The 23,666-nt window shown below is 38.8% G+C and overlaps 2 non-coding genes across 2 annotated transcripts; both read left to right on the plus strand.

Moving 5' to 3' along the window:
* Window positions 1–499: 499 nt before the first annotated feature.
* Window positions 500–607, plus strand: LOC112781307 (small nucleolar RNA R71). The gene has a single exon (XR_003192091.1). It is a non-coding gene; the product is annotated as a small nucleolar RNA R71 (small nucleolar RNA).
* Window positions 608–11,851: 11,244 nt separating this feature from the next.
* Window positions 11,852–11,959, plus strand: LOC112780384 (small nucleolar RNA R71). Its single transcript, XR_003191225.1, has one exon. It is a non-coding gene; the product is annotated as a small nucleolar RNA R71 (small nucleolar RNA).
* The last annotated feature ends 11,707 nt before the right edge of the window (window positions 11,960–23,666 follow it).

Genomic DNA, 23,666 nt, shown 5'->3' on the forward strand with positions numbered 1-23,666 from the left:
TAAACCTGTTTCTTCCACCATTATTAAAGCCTTGTTGAGGCTTTTGATCCTTCCATGAGAAATTTGGATGATTTCTCCATGATGGATTATAGGTGTTTCTATAAGGTTCACCCATGTAATTTACCTCTGCTATTGCAGGGTTTTCAGGATCATAAGCTTCTTCTGCATAAGAAGCCTCTTGAGTACTGTTGGATGCAGCTTGCATTCCATTCAGACTCTGAGAAATCATATTGACTTGCTCAGTCAATATTTTATTCTGAGCCAATATGGCATTCAGAGTATCAATTTCAAGAACTCCCTTCTTCATAGGTGTCCCATTATTCACAGGATTCCTCTCAGAAGTGTACATGAACTGGTTATTAGTAACCATGTCAATGAGTTCTTGAGCTTCTGCAGGCATTTTCTTTAGGTGAATAGATTCACCTGCAGAAGTATCCAATGACATCTTTGATAACTCAAACAGACCATCATAGAATATATCCAGGATGGTCCATTCTGAAAGCATGTCAGAAGGACACTTTTTGGTCAACTGTTTGTATCTTTCCCAAGCTTCATAGAGGGATTCACCTTCTTTCTGTCTGAAGGTCTGAACATCCACTCTAAGCTTGCTCAGCTTTTGAGGAGGAAAGAACTTGGCTAAGAAAGCCGTGACCAGCTTATCCCAAGAGATCAGGCTGTCTTTGGGTTGAGAGTCCAACCACACTCTAGCTCTGTCTCTTACAGCAAAAGGGAAAAGCATGAGCCTGTAGACTTCAGGATCTACTCCATTAGTCTTTACAGTATCACAGATATGCAAAAATTCAGTTAAGAACTGAAAAGGATCTTCGGATGGAAGTCCATGAAACTTGCAGTTCTGCTGCATTAGAGAAACTAACTGAGGTTTCAGCTAAAAATTGTTTGCTCCAATGGCAGGGATGGAGATGCTTCTTCCATGTAAATTGAAATTAGGTGCAGTAAAGTCACCAAGCATTCTCCTTGCATTATTATTATTTTCAGCTGCCATCTTCTTTTCCTGTTTGATAATTTCTGACAGGTGCTTGCTGGTTTATTGTAATTCAGCTTTTCTTAATTTCCTCTTCAGAGTCCTTTCAGGTTCTGGATCTGCTTTAACAAGAATATTCTTGTCCTTGCTCCTGCTCATATGACAAAGAAGAGGGCACAGAAAAATAATAATAATAGAGATCCTCTCTTTTTTTTTTTGTAAGTAAGGGAGAGATGTTAGTAGATGAATAAACAAATAGAAGGAGATGAGAGCGAAGGAAATTTTCGAAAATAATTTTTGAAAAAGGGTTAGTAATTTTCGAAAATAGTTTTTGAAAAATGTTAGTAGTTTTTCGAAAATTCAAATAAAAAATAAAATAATTAGTTAATTAAAAAGAAATTTTGAAAAAGGGGGAGGATATTTTTGAAAATTAGAGAGAGAGAGAGAGTTAGTTAGGTGGTTTTGAAAAAGATAGGAAACAAACAAAAAGTTAGTTAGTTAGTTGAAACAAATTTTGAAAATCAATTTTGAAAAGATAAGAAGATAAGAAGTTAGAAAAGATATTTTGAAATCAAATTTTTGAAAAGGATAAGATAAGAAGATATTTTTGAAAATATATGATTAAAATTAGTTTTGAAAAAGATTTGATTTTTAAAATCACAATTACTGACTTGATTCACAAGAAATCACAAGATATGATTCTAGAACTTAAAGTTTGAATCTTTCTTAACAAGTAAGTAACAAACTTGAAATTTTTTGAATCAAAACATTAATTGTTATTGTTATTTTCGAAAATTTGATATAAAAATAAGAAAAAAGATTTTTGAAAAATATTTTTAAAATTTTCGAAAATAACTAAGAAAAATGAAAAAGATTTGATTTTTGAAAAAGATTTTGAAAAAGATGAGATTTTTAAATTGAAAATTTGATTTGACTCATAAAAACAACTAGATTTTTAAAAATTTTTGAAAAAGTCAAATCTAATTTTCGAAATTTTAAGAGAGAAAAAGGAAAAGATATTTTTTTTATTTTTGAATTTTTAATGATGAGAGAGAAAAACATGAAAATGATGCAATGCATGAGATTTTTAGATCAAAACAATGAATGCATGCAAGAATGCTATGAATGTCAAGATGAACACCAAGAACACTATGAAGATCATGATGAACATCAAGAATACATTTTTGAAAAATTTTTAATACAAAGAAGATATGCAAGACACCAAACTTAGAATTCTTTAATGCTTAGGCACTAAGAATTCAGGAATGCATATGAAAAATAAGAAAAGACACAAAACATGCAAATGCAAAGATCAAACAAGAAGACTTACCAAGAACAACTTGAAGATCATGAAGAACACTATGAATGCATGATAATTTTCGAAAAACATGCAAGATGAACATGCAATTGACACCAAACTTATAACATGACTCAAGACTCAAACAAGAAACATAAAATATTTTTTATTTTTATGCTTTTCTAATTTTTTTTGTATATTTATTTTAAAATTTTTGAAAATCATTTTGAAAGAAAAAAAATAAGGATTCCAAAAGTTTTAATATGAATTCCAAGAATCTTGCCATGTTAGTCTAAAGCTCCAATATGAGGGTTAGACATGGCTTAATAGCCAGTCAAGCTTTAGCAGAACTTTACATTCAGCAGCCAATTTGCTAAGAAAGATAAAGAAGCTCTTCTCTTGAGTCCAAAAGAATTGAGGCATGGCTTTACAGCCAGCCAGGCTTCAACATGCTTCACGAAACACTAGAATTCATTCTTAAAAATTCTGAAAATATATTTTTGAAAACATTTTTATTATTTTTTTTTTCGAAAACAAAGGAGAAATTTTTGAAATATTTTTTGAAAATTTCTGAAAAGAAAACAAAAAGAAAATTACCTAATCTGAGCAACAGGATGAACCGTCAGTTGTCCATACTCAAACAATCCCCGGCAACGGCGCCAAAAACTTGGTACGCGGAATCGTGATTACACTTTAATTATGTAAAATTCATTGCTCTTTCTTTCCCTGGAAATGGCGCCAAAAACATGATGCCAAGACCATGGTTCACAACTCCGTGTAACTAACCAGCAAGTGCACTGGGTCATCCAAGTAATACCTTACGTGAGTAAGGGTCGAATCCCACGAAGATTGTTGGTATGAAGCAAGCTATGGTCACCTTGCAAATCTCAGTTAGGCAGATATAAATTGATAATGGTGTTTTCGAATAATAATTAATAGAATAGGGATAGAAATACTTATGTAATTTATTGGTGAGAATTTCAGATAAGCGAATGGAGATGCTTTCGTTCCTCTGAACCTCTGCTTTCCTGCTATCTTCATCCAATCAGTCTTACTCCTTTCCATGGCTGGCTTTATGTGATACATCACCACTGTCAATGGCTACTTTCGGTCATCTCTCAGGAAAATGATCCAATGCCCTGTCACGGCACGGCTAATCATCTGGAGGCATCACCCTTGTCAATGGCTTCATCTTATCCTCTCAGTGAAAATGGTCAACGCACCCTGTCACGGCACGGCTATTCATCTGTCGGTTCTCGATCATGCTGGAATAGGATTTACTATCATTTTGCGTCTGTCACTACGCCCGGCAATCGCGAGTTTGGAGCTTGTCACAGTCATTCAGTCATTGAATCCTACTCGGAATACCACAGACAAGGTTTAGACCTTCTGGATTCTCTTGAATGCCGCCATCATTCTAGCTTACGCCACGAAGATTTCGATTAAGAGATCTAAGAGATACTCATTCAATTCTAATGTAGAACGGAAGTGGTTGTCAGGCACGTGTTCATAGGGAATAACGATGATTGTCACGTTCATCACATTCAGGTTGAAGTGCGAATGAATATCTTAGAAGCGAAATAAGATGAGTTCAATAGAAAACAGTAGTACTTTGCATTAATCTTTGAGGAACAGCAGAGCTCCACACCTTAATCTATGGAGTGTAGAAACTCTACCGTTAAAAATACATAAGTGAAAGGTCCAGGCATGGCCGAATGGCCAGCCCCCAAAACGAGATCACAGGATCAAAATACAATCCCGGATGTCAAATACAATAGTGAAATGTCCTATTTATAATAAACTAGCTACTAGGGTTTACAAGAGTAAGTAATTGATGCATAAATCCACTTCTGGGGCCCACTTGGTGTGTGCTTGGGCTGAGCTTCGAGTGTTGCACGTGTAGAGGTCCTTCTTGGAGTTGAACACCAGCTTTTGTGCCAGTTTGGGCGTTCAACTCTGGTTTTGGATCCTTTTCTGGCGCTGGACGCCAGATTTGGGCAGAAAGCTGGCATTGAACGCCAGTTTGCGTCGTCTATTCTTGGCCAAAGTATAGACTATTATACATTACTGGAAAGCCCTGGATGTCTACTTTCCAACGCAATTGGAAGCGCGTCATTTAGAGTTCTGTAGCTCCAGAAAATTCACTTTGAGTGCAGGGAGGTCAGAATCCAACAGCATCAGCAGTCCTTCTTCAACCTCTGAATCTGATTTTTGCTCAAGTCCCTCAATTTCAGCCAGAAAATACCTGAAATCACAGAAAAACATATAAACTCATAGTAAAGTCCAGAAATGTGAATTTAACATAAAAACTAATGAAAACATCCCTAAAAGTGACTAGATCCTACTAAAAACATACTAAAAACAATGTCAAAAAGCGTATAAATTATCCGCTCATCACACGACAAAGCACTGGTGGAAGAAACAAGCATTGAAGCACAAGCTGTACACCTGGGAATCCTTTTGGTTGATGAACAAGACAGTCAACAGTTGTCACAGCAAAAAGAAAACCAGAAGGAACCTAAACCACCAGAGTCATATGAGACCAGCAACAAAATTTCATTGGAAAAAGAGGTCACAAAGAGTAGGGCAACAGTAAAAGAAACAAAGAAGAAGGCACCAAGGAGGTGGAGGAACAAGAAGATTCCTACAGAGAATTTTTCTCCAGGAGATAAAGTGATCTCAGCTTATTTCCCAGTTATCCCATCTCATCTCTCCACTATCCCATCTCAGCTACCTAAAGTTTTCACCATCAACAGAATTCTCTCCCTAGAACATGTGGAGATTCTTGATGAAGCCAATGGAGATAGATTTACTGCAAGGGGGGAGGATTTGAAGCATTACCAACCACCCTGACAAAGTCAGAACGTCAAGCTAGTGACGCTAAAGAAGCGCTTCATGGGAGGCAACCCATGTTTTATATGCTTTTAAAGTAGTTAATAATGCAAGGCTCATGAATTCCAAATCAACTTTGACACATACTTGAATGAATCTTTTATACAGCACTGGTGCACGAAATTGTGATGTCCAGGCTCAAATAATCCCTGGCAACGTGAGCAACTTGGTACGCGTAATCGTGATTACACATTCATAATTTGTCACAACTTCGATACAACTAACCAACAAGTGCACTGGGTCGTCCAAGTAATACCTTACGTGAGTAAGGGTCGAATCCCACGGAGATTGTTGGTATGAAGCAAGCTATGGTCACCTTGTAAATCTCAGTCAGGCAGATATAAAATGGTGATTGAGTTTTCGAAAATAGATAATAAAATAAGGATAGAAATACTTAAGTAAATCATTGGTGAGAGTTTCAGATAAGCGTATGGAGATGCTTTCGTTCCTCTGAACCTCTGCTTTCCTGCTATCTTCATCCAATCAGTCTTACTCCTTTCCATGGCTGGCTTTATGCAAGGGCATCACCATTGTCAGTGGCTACATCCCCTCCTCTCAGTGAAAAATATGCTCACATGCTCTGTCACAGCACGGCTAATCATCTGTCAGTTCTCGATCATGCTGGAATAGGATTCACCCTCCTTTTGCGTCTGTCACTAACGCCCAGCAATCGCGAGTTTGAAGCTCGTCACAGTCATTCAATCATTGAATCCTACTCAGAATACCACAGACAAGGTTTAGACTTTCCGGATTCTCTTGAATGCTGCCATCATTCTAGCTTACACCACGAAGATTCCGATTAAGAGATCTAAGAGATATTCATTCTAGCTTGTTGCATGTAGAACTGAAGTGTTTGTCAGACACGCGTTCATAAGGGATAATGATGATGAGCGCCACATAATCATCACCTTCATCATGTTCTTGGGTACGAATGGATATCTTAAAAGCGAAATAAGATGAATTGAATAGAAAACAGTAGTACTTTGCATTAATCTTTGAGGAACAGCAGAGCTCCACACCTTAATCTATAGAGTGTAGAAACTCTACCGATGAAAATACATAAGTGAAAGGTCCAGGCATGGCCGAGATGGCCAGCCCCCTAAAACGTGATCAATAGTCTCCTAAGATGAACAATGGATTAAAACTGAGACCAAAGATGTCTAATACAGTAGTAAAAGTTCCTATTTATAATAAACTAGCTACTAGGGTTTACATGAGTAAGTAATTGATGCATAAATCCACTTCCGGGGCCCACTTGGTGTGTGCTTGGGCTGAGCTTTAAGTGTTGCACATGCAGAGGCCATTTGTGGAGTTGAACGCCAGGTTTTGATCTATTTCTGGCGTTCAACTCTGGTTTTGGATCCTTTTCTGGCGCTGGACGCCAGAATTGGTCAGAGAGCTGGCGTTGAATGCCAGTTTACGTCGTATATTCTTGGCCAAAGTATGAACTATTATACATTTCCGGAAAGCCCTGGATGTCTACTTTCCAACGCAATTGGAAGTGCGCCATTTCTAGTTCTGTAGCTCCAGAAAATCTACTTTGAGTGCAGGGAGGTCAGAATCCAACAGCATCAGCAGTCCTTCTTCAACCTCTGAATCTGATTTCTGCTCAAGCCCCTCAATTTTAGCCAGAAAATACCTGAAATCATAGAAAAACACACAAACTCATAGTAAAGTCCAGAAATGTGAATTTAACATAAAAACTAATGAAAACATCCCTAAAAGTAACTAGATCCTACTAAAAACATACTAAAAACAATGTCAAAAAGCGTATAAATTATCTGCTCATCACAACTCCAAACTTAAATTGTTGCTTGTCCCCAAGCAACTGAAAATCAAGTAGGATAAAAAGAAGAGAATATACTATAAATTCCAAACTATCAATGAAACATAGCTTCAATCATATGAGCGGGACTTATAGCTTTTTGCCTCTTGAATAGTTTTGGCATCTCACTCTATCCATTGAGATTCAGAATGATTGGCATCTATAGGAACTCAGGGTTCAGATAGTGTTATTGATTCTCCTAGTTCAGTATGATAATTCTTGAACACAGCTATTTTATGAGTCTTGGCCGTGGCCCTAAGAACTTTGTTTTCCAGTATTACCACCGGATACATAAATGCCACAGACACATAATTGGGTGAACCTTTTCAGATTGTGACTCAGCTTTGCTAAAGTCCCCAATTAGAGGTGTCCAGGGTTCTTAAGCACACTCTTTTTTTTTTTGCTTTGGACCTTGACTTTAACCGCTCAGTCTCAAGTTTTCCCTTGACACCTACACGCCACGAGCACATGGTTAGGGACAGCTTGGTTTAGCCGCTTAGACTAGGATTTTATTCCTTTAGGCCCTCCTATCCACTGATGCTCAAAGCCTTGGGATCCTTTTTATTTGCCCTTGCCTTTTGGTTTTAAGGGCTTTTGGCTTTTTTGCTCTTGCCTCTTGGTTTTAAGAGCTTTTGGCTTTTTCTGCTTGCTTTTCTTTCTATTTTTTTTTTGCCTATTTTTTTTTCTTTTTTTTTTCTGCAAGCTTTGTTCTTTGCTGCTTTTTCTTGCTTCAAGAATCATTTTTATGATTTTTCAGATTATCAAATAACATGTCTCCTAGTCATCATTCTTTCAAGAGCCAACATATTTAACATTCTTAAACAACAACTTCAAAAGATATATGCATTGTTCAAGCATTCATTCAGAAAACAAGAAGCATTGTCACCACATCAATATAATTAAGCTAAGTTCAAGGATAAATTCGAAACTCATGTACTTCTTGTTCTTTTGAATTAAAACGTTTTTCATTTAAGAGAGGTGATGGATTCATAGGACATTCATAACTTTAAGACATAGTTACTACTTACTAATGATCATGTAATGAAGACACAAACATAGATAAGCACACAATATAGAAAACGAAAAACAGAAGAAATAAGAACAAGGAATGAATCCACCTTAGTGATGGTGGCGTTTCCTTCTTGAGGAACCAATGATGTGTTTGAGCTCTTCTATGTCTCTTCCTTGTCTTTGTTGCTCCTCCCTCATTGCTTTTTGATCTTCTCTTATTTCATGAAGCATGATGGAGTGCTCTTGATGTTCTACCCTTAGTTGTCCCATATTGGAACTCAATTCTCCTAGGGAGGTGTTGATTTGCTCCCAATAATTTTGTGGAGGAAAGTGCATTTGAGGAATCTCAGGGATCTCATGGAAATGAGCTTCTTGCGCCTCTTGAGCTCCATGGATGGGCTCTCTTGCTTGCTCCATCTTTTTCTTAGTGATGGGCTTGTCCTCTTTGATGAGGATATCTCCCTCTATATCAATCCCAGCTGAATTGCATAGGTGGTAAATGAGGTGAGGAAAGGCTAACCTTGCCATAGTGGAGGACTTGTCAGCCACCTTATAGAGTTCTTGAGGTATAATCTCATGAACTTTCACCTCTTCTCTAATCATGATGCTATGGATCATGATGGCCCGGTCTATAGTAACTTCAGACCGGTTGCTAGTGGGAATGATTGAGCATTGAATGAACTCCAACCATCCTCTAGCTACAGGCTTGAGGTCCAATCTTCTTAGTTGAACCGGCTTGCCTTTGGAGTCAACCTTCCATTGAGCTCCTTCTACACATATGTCCATGATGACTTGGTCCAACCTTTGATCAAAGTTGACTCTCCTTGTGTAGGGGCGTGCGTTCTCTTCCATGTTTGGCAAGTTGAACGCCAACCTCACATTTTCCGGACTAAAATCTAAGTATTTCCCCCGAACCATTGTAACATAGTTCTTTGGATCCGGGTTCTTACTTTGATCATGGTTCTTGGTGATCCATGCATTGGCATAAAACTCTTGAACCATTAGGATGCCGACTTGTTGGATGGGATTTGTTAGAACTTCCCAACCTCTTCTTTGAATTTCATGTCGGATCTCCGGATACTCATTTCTTCTGAGTTTGAAAGGGACCTCAGGGATCACCTTCTTCTTGGCCACAACATCATAGAAGTGTTCTTGATGGGCTTTGGAGATGAACCTTTCCATCTCCCATGACTCGGAGGTGGAAGCTTTTATCTTCCCTTTCCCCTTTCTAGAGTATTCTCCGGTCTTAGGTGCCATCAATGGTAATGGAAAAACAAAAAGCTTATGCTTTTACCACACCAAACTTAGAATATTGCTCGCCCTCGAGCAATAAACAAAAGAATAGAAGAAGAAGGAGAAGAAATATGGAGAGGGAGAGGGAGATGTGGTTTCGGCCAAGAGGGGTGTAGAGGGATGTGTTATGTGAATTTGATGAAGAATGGAGGTCTTTATATAGGGAAGGGAGGGGGGTAAAGGTTTCGGCCATATGGGTGGGTTTGGGTGGGAAATTGGTTTTGAATTTTGAAGGTAGGTGGAGTTTATGAGGTAGGTTTATGGGGAAGAGTGGATGGATGTGAGTGGTGAAGAGGTGATGGGGAAAAGAGTTTGAGGAGATTGGTGAAGGGTTTTTGGGGAAGAGTGTTAATGGGGTTGTGTGAAAGAAAGTGGTGAGAAGAAGTGAGTGGAGGTAGGTGGGGATCCTGTGGGGTCCACAGATCCTGAGGTTTTCAAGGATTTACATCCCTGCACCCATTAGGCATGAAAAAATGCCTTTGTACCCAACTCTGGGCGTTCAGCGCCAGGTTGGTGGCCATTTTGGGCGTTCAACGCCCATTTGTGTGCCATTTCTGGCGTTGAACGCCAGAACCATGCCTGTTCTGGCGTTCAGCGCCCAGAAGCTGCCCATTTTGGGCGTTCAGCGCCAGAACCATGCTCTGTTCTGGCGCTGAACGCCAGACAGATGCTCCTCCAGGGTGTGATTTTTCTTCTGCGGTTTTTGATTCCGTTTCCAATTTTTATATTTATTTTGTGACTCCACATGATCATGAACCTATAAAGACATATAACTAAGAAAAATATGGTTAGATAAAAAATTGGGTTGCCTCCCAACAAGCGCTTCTTTAATGTCAATAGCTTGACAGTGGGCTCTCATGGAGCCTCACAAATGTGCTGAGCTTTGTTGAGACCTCCCAACACCAAACTTAGAGTTTGGATATGGGGGTTTGACACCAAACTTAGAGTTTGGTTGTGGCCTCCCAACACCAAACTTAGAGTTTGACTGTGGGGGCTTTGTTTGACTCTGCTTTGAGAGAAGCTTTTTATGCTTCCTCTCCATGGATGCAGAGAGAGATCCTTGAGTTGTAAACACAAGGTTTTCCTCATTTAATTGAAGGATCAATTCTCCTCTATCCACATCAATCACAGCTCTTGCTGTGGCCAGGAAAGGTCTTCCTAGGATGATGGATTCATCCTCTTCCTTTCCAGTATCCAGGACTATGAAATCAGCAGGGATGTAAAGGCCTTCAACCTTCACTAACACGTCCTCTACTTGTCCATAAGCCTGTTTTCTTGAATTGTCTGCCATCTCTAATGAGATTTTAGCAGCTTGCACCCCATAGATTCCCAGTTTCTCTATTACAGAGAGGGGCATGAGGTTTATCCCTGAACCAAGGTCACACAGAGCCTTAAAGATCATGGTTCCTATAGTACAAGGTATTATGAACTTTCCAGGATCCTGTCTCTTCTGAGGCAATGTCAGTTGATCCAGATCACTTAGTTCATTGGTGAACAAGGGAGGTTCATCTTCCCAAGTTTCAATGCCAAATAATTTGGCATTCAGCTTCATGATTGCACCAAGGAACTTGGCAGCTTGCTCTTTAGTAACATCCTCATTCTCTTCAGAAGAGGAATACTCATCAGAGCTCATGAATGGCATAAGGATGTTCAATGGAATCTCTATGGTCTCTAGATGAGCCTCAGAGTCCTTTGGTTCCTCAGAGGGAAGCTCCTTATTGATCACTGGACATCCCAGGAGGTCTTCCTCCTTGGGATTCACGTCCTCTCCTCTCCTCACAGGTTCGACCATGGTGCTTATGTCAATGGCCTTGCACTCTCCTTTTGGATTCTCTTCTGTATTGCTTGGGAGAGTACTAGGAGGGATTTCAGTGATCCTTTTACTCAGCTGGCCCACTTGTGCTTCCAAATTTCTAATGGAAGACCTTGTTTCATTCATGAAACTTACAGTGGCCTTAGATAGATCAGAGACTAGATTTGCTAAATTAGAAGCATTTTTTTCAGAGTTCTCTGTCTGTTGCTGAGTGGATGATGGAAAAGGTTTATTATTGTTAAACCTGTTTCTTCCACCATTATTAAAGCCTTGTTGAGGCTTTTGATCCTTCCATGAGAAATTTGGATGATTTCTCCATGATGAGTTATAGGTGTTTTCATAAGGTTCACCTAAGTAATTCACCTCTGCTATTGCAGGGTTCTCAGGATCATAAGCTTCTTCTTCATAAGAAGCCTCTTGAGTACTGTTGGATGCAGCTTGCATTCCATTCAGACTCTGAGAAATCATATTGACTTGCTGAGTCAATATTTTGTTCTGAGCCAATATGGCATTCAGAATATCAACCTCAAGAACTCCCTTCTTCATAGGCATCCCATTATTCACAGGATTCCTTTCAGAAGTATACATGAACTGGTTATTTGCAACCATGTCAATGAGTTCTTGAGCTTCTGCAAGCATTTTCTTCAGGTGAATGGATCCACCTGCAGAGGTATCCAATGACATCTTAGATAACTTAGACAGACCATCATAGAATATATCCAGGATGGTCCATTCTGAAAGCATGTCAGAAGGACACTTTTTGGTCAGTCCTTTGTATCTCTCCCAAGCTTCATAGAGGGATTCACCTTCTTTCTATCTGAAGGTTTGAACATCCACTCTAAGCTTGCTCAACTTTTGAGGAGGAAAGAACTTGGCTAAGAAAGCCTTGACCAGCTTATCCCAAGAGTTCAGGCTATCCTTGGGTTGAGAATCCAACCATAATCTAGCTCTGTCTCTTATAGCAAAAGGGAAAAGTATAAGCCTGTAGACTTCAGGATCTACTCCATTAGTCTTAACAGTATCACATATCTGCAAGAATTCAGTTAAGAACTGAAAAGGACCTTCAGATGGAAGTCCATGAAACTTGCAGTTCTGCTACATCAGAGAAACTAATTGAGGTTTCAGCTCAAAGTTGTTTGCTCCAATGGCAGGAATGGAGATGCTTCTTCCATGTAAATTGGAATTAGGTGCAGTAAAGTCACCAAGCATCTTCCTTACATTATTATTATTTTCGGTTGCCATCTCCTCTTCCTGTTCGAAAATTTCTGAAAGGTTATTTCTGGATTGTTGTATTTTAGCTTCTCTTAATTTTCTCTTCAGAGTCCTTTCAGGTTCTGGATCTACTTCCACAAGAATGTTCTTATCCTTGCTCCTGCTCATATGACAAAGAAGAGGGCACAGAAAAATAATAATAATAATAGAGATCCTTTATACCACAGTATAGGGATCCCTGTGTGAGTAGAAGAAGAGGGGGGACAAAGAATGTAATATAATGGAAGAAACACAACTGTGAGGATGGCAGAGATGTGAGATGAGATGTTAGTAGATGAATAAATAAATAGAATAAGGTGAGAGAGAAGGAATTTTCTAAAATGATTTTTTTTTTTGAAAATAGTTTTTGAAAAATGTTAGTAATTTTCGAAAATTAAGATTTAAAAATCAAAAATTAAAATAATTAATAAATTAAAAAGAAATTTTGAAAAAGGGGGAAGATATTTTCGAAAATTAGAGAGAGAGAGAGTTAGTTAGGTGGTTTTGAAAAAGGTAAGAAACAAACAAAAAGTTAGTTAGTTAGTTGAAACAAATTTTGAAAAGATAAGAAGTTAGGAGGTTAGAAAAGATATTTTGAAACCAACTTTTTGAAAAAGGTAAGATAAGAAGATATTTTTGAAAAGATATGATTGAAATTATTTTTGAAAAAGATTGATTTTTTTAAATCTCAATTAATGACTTGATTCATAAGAAATCACAAGATATGCTTCTAGAACTTAAAGTTTGAATCTTTCTTAACAAGCAAGTAACAAACTTCAAATTTTTGAATCAAAACATTAATTGATTATGTTATTTTCGAAAATTTGATATAAAAATAAGAAAAAGATTTTTGAAAAATATTTTTGGAATTTTCGAAAATAACTAAGAAATTTGAAAAAGATTTGATTTTTGAAAAAGATTTTGAAAAAGATAAGATTTTCAAATTGAAAATTTGATTTGACTCATAAGAAACAACTTGATTTTTAAAAAATTTTTGAAAAAGTCAATCCAAATTTTCGAATTTGATGAGAGAAAATGGGAAAGATATTTTTTTTCTTCTTTGAATTTTTATGATGAGATATAAAAACAAGAAAAATGATGCAATGCATGAAATTTTTAGATCAAAACAATGAATGCATGCAAGAATGCTATGAATGTCAAGATGAACACCAAGAACACTTTGAATGTCAAGATGAACATCAAGAACATAATTTTGAAAAATTTTTAATGCAAAGAAAACATGTAAGACACCAAACTTAGAAATCTTTCATGTTTAGACTCTAAGAAACGAAAAATGCACATGTAAAACAAGAAAAGACACAAAACATGAAAACATCAAGATCAAACAAGAAGACTTACCAAGAACAACTTGAAGATCATGAAGAACACTATGAATGCATGGTATTTTCGAAAAATGCAGGATGCATATGTAATTGACACCAAACTTATGATATGACTCAAGATTCAAACAAGAAACAAAAATATTTTTGATTTTTATGATTTTCTAATTTTTTTGGTATTTTTCGAAAATTAATTGAAAAAGGAAAATAAGGATTCCAAAATTTTTAATATGAATTCCAGAAATCTTGCATGTTTAGTCTAAAGCTTCAGTCCAGGAATTAGACATGGCTTCACAGCCAGCCAGGCTTCACATGCTTCATGAAACACTAGAATTCATTCTTAAAAATTTTGAATTAAATTTTTGAAAACATTTTTATATTTTTTTCGAAAACAAAAGAAAAATTTTTGAAAGATTTTTGAAAAATTTTTGAAAAGAAAATAAAAAGAAAATTACCTAATCTGAGCAACAAGATGAACCGTCAGTTGTCCAACTCGAACAATCCCCGGCAACGGCGCCAAAAACTTGGTGCACGAAATTGTGATGTCCAGGCTCAAACAATCCCTGGCAACGTGAGCAACTTGGTACGCGTAATCGTGACTACACATTCATAATTTGTCACAACTTCGATACAACTAACCAGCAAGTGCACTGGGTCATCCAAGTAATACCTTACGTGAGAAAGGGTCGAATCCCACGGAGATTGTTGGTATGAAGCAAGCTATGGTCACCTTGTAAATCTCAGTCAGGAAGATATAAAATGGTGATTGGGTTTTCGAAAATAGATAATAAAATAAGGATAGAAATACTTATGTAAATCATTGGTGAGAGTTTCAGATAAGCGTATGGAGATGCTTTCGTTCCTCTGAACCTCTGCTTTCCTGCTATCTTCATCCAATCAGTCTTACTCCTTTCCATGGCTGGCTTTATGCAAGGGCATCACCGTTGTCAGTGGCTACATCCCCTCCTCTCAGTGAAAAATATGCTCACATGCTCTGTCACAGCACGGCTAATCATCTGTCAGTTCTCGATCATGCTGGAATAGGATTCACCCTCCTTTTGCGTCTGTCACTAACGCCCAGCAATTGCGAGTTTGAAGCTCGTCACAGTCATTCAATCATTGAATCCTACTCGGAATACCACAGACAAGGTTTAGACTTTCCGGATTCTCTTGAATGCTGCCATCATTCTAGCTTACACCATGAAGATTCCGTAAGAGATCTAAGAGATATTCATTCTAGCTTGTTGCATGTAGAACTGAAGTGTTTGTCAGACACGCGTTCATAAGGGATAATGATGATGAGCGTCACATAATCATCACCTTCATCATGTTCTTGGGTACGAATGGATATCTTAGAAGCGAAATAAGATGAATTGAATAGAAAACAGTAGTACTTTGCATTAATCTTTGAGGAACAGCAGAGCTCCACACCTTAATCTATGGAGTGTAGAAACTCTACTGTTGAAAATACATAAGTGAAAGGTCCAGGCATAGCCGAGATGGCCAGCCCCCTAAAACTTTATCAATAGTTTCCTAAGATGAACAATGGATTAAAACTGAGACCAAAGATGTCTAATACAGTAGTAAAAGGTCCTATTTATAATAAACTAGCTACTAGGGTTTACATGAGTAAGTAATTGATGCATAAATCCACTTCCGGGGACCACTTGGTGTGTGCTTGGGCTGAGCTTTAAGTGTTGCACGTGCAGAGGCCATTTGTGGAGTTGAACGCCAGGTTTTGATCCATTTCTGGCGTTCAACTCTGGTTTTGGATCCTTTTCTGGCGCTGGACGCCAGAATTGGGCAGAGAGCTGGCGTTAAACGCCAGTTTACGTCGCCTATTCTTGGCCAAAGTATGGACTATTATACATTGCTGGAAAGCCCTGGATGTCTACTTTCCAACGCATTTGGAAGCGCGCCATTTCAAGTTCTGTAGCTCCAGAAAATCCACTTTGAATGCAGGGAGGTCAGAATCCAACAGCATCAGCAGTCCTTCTTCAACCTCTGAATCTGATTTCTGCTCAAGTCCCTCAATTTCAGCCAGAAAATACCTGAAATCACAGAAAAACACACAAACTCATAGTAAAGTCCAGAAATGTGAATTTAACATAAAAACTAATGAAAACATCCCTAAAAGTAACTAGATCCTACTAAAAACAATGTCAAAAAGCGTATAAATTATCCGCTCATCAAGCACATAGTGTAGAACAAGTTTGGTGTTCAAGGCATACTAAGAGAGCATAAATGCAATCCATATCATGTCACTCTTAGAGCCTTGAACAAAAACTTTTTACACCACAGTGTCACAAACTAAGTTTGGTGTCACCAATGTTGCATACATGAACAGTTAATTAGTTAGTTGATTTATATTCATGAATAGCACTTACCATTTAGAAACAAAAATTTTAAAAAGTAGTTATTCTTTCCTTTTAAATTTTGCCGCCACTATCCACAAATTCATTAATCACATTTCTTTTGTTTTGTAGGAAAATTTATGGGACAATTGAAGGAGGAAGGGTTCGGCCACTTCAAAAGAAGAGGACTATACACGTGTCTACAAGGGGAATACATTGGAAAATGTTGCCATGCAACATTGGAAGAAGAACACGCTTGGAAACTGAACCAACCCCATCATAAAGTTGATGATCCTTGTGCCCATCCCATACTAAACCCCATCCGTTCATCATAGGCCTACACATTCAATTCACACCTTTCATCTACTCACCACTTCTCTATATAAGAGGTTCTTATTCCATACTCCCTTTCACATTCCAATTTTCATCCTTTACACCTCCCACCCTCAGCGCCCAACTCCCTTTTTTTTTTACCCATCAAAAACACTCTCACTCATTCCCTTCACTACACCCCATCTTAACCGGCCGAAGCCCATTATCCACACCCCTTACACCTTCACATATCAAAAATCACTTATGGCATCATCAAGCTCTAAGAGAGGAAAAGGGAAGGAGCCTATGGAGCAACGCCCTTTCGATGAGAAGAAATTCAAAACCTTTCACTATGCATTGCAATATGGATGGATGGTTGATAAGGAGATCATATATGAGCTAGGCTTTCAAGTCAGAAAAATTGAGTGCCCTGAAATCACAAAGAAGGAGGAAAAGAGAAGATGGGAGCTCTTTACTGATCCAGTCATAGAAGTAAATGCAACTCTTGTAAAAGAGTTTTATGCAAATGCAGTCAGGTATGATAAGGCAGATGACTCCTATATAAGCTTCGTGAGAGGGGTAACCGTGGACTTCAGCCCCATGAGCATCATGAGGGCATTAAAGCTACGAGCCATACCATTTGCAGAAGAAAGCTATCACTCCAGAATAGATGGCAGCCCCAATCATGACCAGATTGTACAAGATATTTGCGTGCAAAGAGCTGATTGGGTACGAGATCCTCAAGGGAAACCCAAGTTCATCAAGAGAGGGGACCTCACCCCTGAAGCAAAGGGGTGGTTTGAAATTGTAAGGAGATCCATCCTTTCTGCCGGGAATAACTCAGAAGTGAATCTTAAGAGAGCAACAATGGTGCAATGTATACTTAAAGCGGGAGAGATCAAGGTCCATGAACTTATAGCCCAAGGTATTAGGAAGATGGCTGAAAAGAGCGATTCTGGAGGAAGGTTAGGCTACCCCAGCACTATTTTTTGTCTGTGTGACAGGGCTGGAGTGGTGTTCGAGGATGAGGACCCCGAGTGGATAAAAGTGGGCATCCCAATTACTGTTCGACGGATGCATGCGGTTGCATCTCCCCTACCTCAACGAAAGCCAAGAAAGAGGCCAGCCCATCAAGTAGTAGAAGGACAAAACTTAGAGGAGCAAGCCCCTTTAGACATGCACCAGCTACAGGAAGCCATTGATGGTTTATCTAGACAATACTTGGAAAATCAAGGGGCACAGCAAGAGTTGCAACTACAGTTGGTAAGCCGTCAAGAAGAATTACTCTCTAATTGGATGGGTCAGCAGAGGGAGTGGCAGAAGCAACAAATGGAGTAGCAACAGGAGCAATACTCCCAGCTCATTCAAGCCATCAATCAAGTGACTGAAAGGCAAGAACGTCAAGACAAACGCCTTCAAAAACTCAACCAACGTCAGCTAGCTCAAACAAAAGCATTCAATGAGTTCAGCGTGCTCAATGAGGGACGACAACTACATAGGGAAGAGTTCAACATAAACACTCAAGCCAAGTTGAACTATATGTCTGGGCCTATGCATAATTTGCACTCTGCAATCCCTAGGTATGATACAGTCCAAAAAGATCTAACAGAACAAGAGGAAAGGAAGGTGAAACAACAGAAGAAAACATTGAAAAAAAAGATGGAAGATGCTGGCTTCTGGAAAAAGTTGATTGGAAAAGGCAAGGAAAGTGGGAGTTCAAGCACTCAAGAAAAACACAAAGAGGACAAACAAGAGAGAGAGCATGAGCACCCCCATGAGTAAAAGGTGGTGGAGTTCCCCCTTTGTTCCATCTTTTTCAAGTTTTAAATAAGGAAAATCATGTATGAAATAGAACATGCTTCCATGGTAATTTAGGATTTTAAATTCTGCCTTTAAGTTTTTACTGCTTAGGTCTATGCTAGCTGTGCCAAATGATCTGCTGCATTTTCACCTTGCTTACTTGTATGCTTGTCCTTTTGAATCAAATAAAAAGAGAATGTATGCTATGAAAGACCAGAGTGAGGTTCATATTGTGGAGTAAGTTCCTAAGTTTGTGGTGTGGTAATAGATTAGCTAAGTTGGTTCACCAACAAGGTAGGAAGGCAACTATCTGTCCCGAATCATATGCTTGAAACACACCCCATGAGACTAGCTAAATAACAAGATCCTAATAAGAAAAGGGGAAAGAAAAAAAATGAAAGTTGAGAAATAAAGAAAAAGAGTAAGAAATAAGGTTAGGCACCAAGGGTTGAATCTTAAGGCATGTGTCTGTGGTGCTCCTGTGCAAGGGATATACTTGGATGAATAAGCTCTCAGGGGTGCCTTATCACTTGGTAACTTGGGTTAACTAACCCGGGATTATCAGCTGAAAGTCCACTATCAAGAGTAATCCTTGCTATAGAGCACTTAGTAACCCAAAGAGGTGCTGGATACCAAGGTCTCAAGAATAAAAATAACAAACCATGTGCCTGTGGTGTGAATGTATGGGGGAAAGAGACTTGAGGGAGTAAGTCCTTAGGGGTGTCTTAACACCCAGCACCTTGGACCAACTGGTTCGGGAGTGTTGGCTGAAACCTTATCTTAAAGAGTCGCCCCCTTACAAAGCACCTAGTCTAAAGAACACAATTAAACCGTGAAAAAAAAAGGATCAATAAATAAAAGTCTCATAGGGTGCAATCAAGTGAGTATTCCAGGGCATGGTAAAGGTCTGAAAGCCAATAAAGGAATGAACCTAAGTTGCTATGCATGAAACCCCATAAAACCAAGGACATGACTTCCACAATAATGATTCATTTCTCTTGTCATCTCATTCATCATTCTCTTGTTCCAGTACTTGCTTAGGGACAAGCAAGCTTTAAGTTTGGTATTGTGATGCCAGGGCATTTTGGCCAGTTTTACTGACCTTTTTTTATTGTTTTAGGGTAGTTTCATGCACTTTCTTAGGAAATAAGCAAGTTTTGGGTAAATAATCACTTACACCTTGATTCAAGAAAATATTGTGAATTTTATATGATTTTATGAGAATTATGCATGAATTTAATGATAAAATGAATGATGCATGATCTCATGGGTTAGAACCTAGCTTTGATGCACTTTATTTGCTTGATTTCAGGATAAAGGAAGCAAGGAAGAGCCACGTTAGTAGTCACATTAGTCTAACTAACGTTACCACTAACGTGGAATGGGAGCTGGCTTGCAACGTTAATGAGAAAAGTGATCGCCAATAACGCCTTCGTGAGCCATCATAGCCCACGTTAACTACGTTAACGTGGAAGCTAATGTGGAAGAGAAGTAAAGCTCCAACGTTAATGGTAAAAGTGAATGCCACTAACGTTGGAAAAAGGGGCACACCTAGGCACGTTAAGAGTCACGTTAAGTACATTAACATGAGCTCTAACGTGGAAGGAACAAAGAAATGCCAACGTTAGTGACACTCACCTTTGTCACTAACGTTGGACTAAGCCACTATTAGCCACGTTAGTTGCCACGTTAATTGCATTAACGTGGAAGCTAACGTGGAGGAAAGGAATGATGAGTCAACGTTAGTGACACTCACCTTTGTCACTAACGTTGGAGATAGCTATCACTACCACGTTAGAAGTCACGTTAACCTAAGTAACGTGAACTCTAAAGTGGGAAAAAGGGGTGTTTGGAGCGCTAGTGACAAAGGTAAGTGTCACTAACGCTCTCAAGGCTAAGGCATGCCCACGTTAAGAGCCACGTTAGTTATTCTAACGTGGACTCTAACGTGAGAAAAGGGGGCTAAGAGCAACGTTATTGAAAAAGGTAAACCCCAATAACGTTCGCGAAGGATCTAGAGGCAACGTTAGTGGTCATGTTAGTGCCACTAACGTTGAAGTTAACGTGAACTATCTTGGGCTAGAAACGTTAGTAAAAAAGGTTATTGTCACTAACGTTCTCGAACCCACATTTTCACTTAAACGTTAACACCACTAACGTCGTAGCTAAAATCCATGCCTACTTCACACTTTCTCTGCAAGTAAAGCTGAGCCCACTGAGGACTCCAAACTGCTTCAACTCAAGATCCAAAGGCCTATATCCAAGACTTGAAAAGCCAACTAGAAGAGTAGAAGAGTAGTATATATATGAGTAGTTTTGAACTAGAGGAGAACTTTTGGATTGGGAAAACCACTCTCTGTATAATTTTACTTTCTCTGTAACTTCTAGTTTTACTTTCAGAATGCATTCTCCATCTTTATTTTCCATTCCCAGAGCTATGAACAACTAAACCCCTTTCATTGGGTTAGAGAGCTCTGTTGTAATTTGATGGATCAATAATAGTTTTCATTATTCTTCTTCTTTCTTTTCTCTTGATTTTACAAGAAAGTTTTCAATCTTCATCCAATTGGGTAGTTGTCTTGGAAAAGAAGCTATTCATACTTGGATCTCTTCGGAACCTTGGAAGAGGAATAAAGAGATCATGCTAGAAATGCTTTCTCATGTTGAACCAAATTGGGGTTTGAATGGATATAGTGACATATAATCCTACCAACACTTTGATTTGGGAATACATGTGGTATAATCAATGACCATACTTCATCTCTTCTCATGAGCAATTGGACCAAGGAATTGGCTATTGATCAAGATTTGAGAGATTGAATTACCAAGGAATTGGAATTCAATCACTTAAGATTGCCAAGGAGATCAATGAATGCATTGATTGAGGAAGAGATGAAAATGAACTTGATCCGGAGAATGCAACATCTCCTAAACCCAATGACTTCTCCATTTCTGATCTCACCCATTCTCTTTAATTTCTGCAATTTACTTTTATACTCATCTTCCCAAATCCTCATTTAACATTCTGCAATTTACTTTCCACCATTTATATTCAGCTCTTTATTTCCAGTATTTACATTTCCTGCTATTTACTTTCCCGCCATTTAATTTCCTGCAACTCTCACATCAAATTCTGCTTAGCTCAACTAGAACGTTCCTCTAATTAAAGTTGATTGACCAATCAATCCCCTCACTCTATTGTGAGTTTTTACTTGACGAAAAATTCAGTATACTTGCCGAGGGAAATCGTTGAGAGACAAGTTTTCGTGCATCAACAGCACATGGCTCTGTCACATGTACGCGTTGACCACGCGTACGCGTCGCTGAACTTTCGCAAGGTCACGCGTACGCGTGATCCATGCATGCACGTCACCTAAATGCATGACAACTATATAAAATTGCATATTCTTTTGTAGCCCCGGATGTTAGCTTTCCAACAGAACTAGAACCGCCTCATTCGGACCTCTGTAGCTCAAGTTATGATCGATTTAGTACGAAGAGGTCAGGATTGACAGCTTAGCAATTCCTTCAATTTCATGTATTCCTTCCACTTTTACATGCTTCCTTTCCATCCTCTAAGCCATTCCTGCCCTATAAACCCTGAGAACACTTAACAAATATATCATGGCATCGAATGATAATAAGAGAGGATTAAAATTAGCAAATTTAAGGCCAAAGAAGCATGTTTTCAATCATAGCACAAAATTAGGAAGGAAAATGTTAAACATGCGAATTCTATGAATAAGTGTGAGAGTAGTGGATAAAATCTACTAAATTAAGCACAACATAAATCCTAAAAATGGGGTTTATCAACCCTTCTGAAGAATAATCTATTGCCTTTCTTTCTTTCATAGAGAGACCTTCATAGAAGTTCTGGAGCTTCACCCATTCACTGAACATATCTGAAGGACATCTCCTTATCAGTGCTTTATACCTCTCCTAAGCCTCAAACAATGATTCTCGCTCCAATTGTCTGAAGGTTTGCACCTCAGTCTTGAGCTTGATAATTCTTTGAGGGGGATAGAACTTGGCCAAGAATTCGTTAACCAAGTCATCCCAATTTGTGATGCTCTCCTTTGGGAAGTGTTCCGAGGGTTACCTGAAACTGAAGGTCGATCTCAGATGAGATCTGCTGTGGTGGCCGGAGCTGTCGTGTCCGACTTGTTAGATCTGGTGGCTGGAGCTGTCGTGTCCGACATGTTGGATCTGGTTGCCGGAGCTGTCGTGTCCGACCTGTTGGATCTGGTGGCCGGAGCTGTCGTGTCTGACCTGATGGAACTGGTGGAGCTAGAGATGCTGCTGATCCTTCATCACCGGAGGGTGGTGGTACCTGCAAGAGACTCCGATGCTTAAGTTAGCATGGGCTTTAAGCAGGTTTTTAGTTGAATCAGACTATGAGTTATACATGGGTGCTCCAGTGTATTTATAGTAGTGTAGGCTGACCTTTCTAGATAAGATAAGTTAGTTATCTTATCTTTATTTTTAAGTGGAGTCATCTTATCTCAGGGGAACCGCCCTTATCTCTCTAGGCTTTAACTACCTTTAGAATGGGCTGTGTCCCTTCATTTGGGCCTCTTTGGGCCTCTTATGTCGATTTGGCCGATCTCTTTTGAAGAAGAGGTCGGAGATCCTGACCTGAAGAGGTCGGTCGATTCATCTTCGATCTCCCTAGGTTGGATAGCTCGACCCAGGGTATGAACAGTGCCCCTACCTGAGCTCGATTTTTACTTTTTTAGGGTCGCGTCTTCAGACTTCGACTCTTTTGGAGAAGTCGAGCTCGAGCATTTTGCCTTTTGTCGATCTTTATATAACTCCTGCTGGGTTCCTTTGAATGCGAAGTGTTTTCCTTATTTTTAATTGTAGCGCACGTTGCACTTTTCTTGGAAACGTGCGAGGGTTTAAAAGCTCATTAATACCCCTTTACCGTTTCCTTTTTCCCTCTTTCACACCTCACTTTGAATTTTTTCAAATCATTCACTTTACAATTTCCTCCTCTAGCTTTTCTCCGTCTTCTTTGCTTGTTGTTTGCAAGACATTTTGTTCCTCTACACCCTCTGTTTTTGCATTTTTGTGTTTCCCTTCCCTTGCTTTGAGAGTGGCTGTTTGGAATGGGCTTGTTGCTGTTTTCTTCCTGATCCTCCTCTCGCGTTCGTTTCTTCTTTCTCTTCAGGTTGGCATTTTCTTTTCTTTTATGCTTTTTGTCACCTTTTTTGTGTGTCCTAACTGTTGCATGTGATTTTTATTTTGCTTCTAAGAGTCTCGATCTTTTTGAGAAAAGATTGTGTCTTTCTTTTCGTTATTTGTGTTTTTACGATTTTCTTTGAACAAGCTTGTATCTTTGTGGTGATCTCTGCACTTTGTTGTGATGTCTGTTCCTGGTAGTTTTCTGCTTCCTTTAGAGTTTTGTTCTCTTTTTGGTTGCATCTCTTTGACCAAAGTCTTGGCTTTTGTGGATTTGTAGGTAGACTGGAGTTTCATAATTTTGAGAAGTTTTTG

Source organism: Arachis hypogaea, chromosome 19, assembly GCF_003086295.3.
Source record: "Arachis hypogaea cultivar Tifrunner chromosome 19, arahy.Tifrunner.gnm2.J5K5, whole genome shotgun sequence".
NCBI classification, from domain to species: Eukaryota; Viridiplantae; Streptophyta; class Magnoliopsida; order Fabales; family Fabaceae; genus Arachis; species Arachis hypogaea.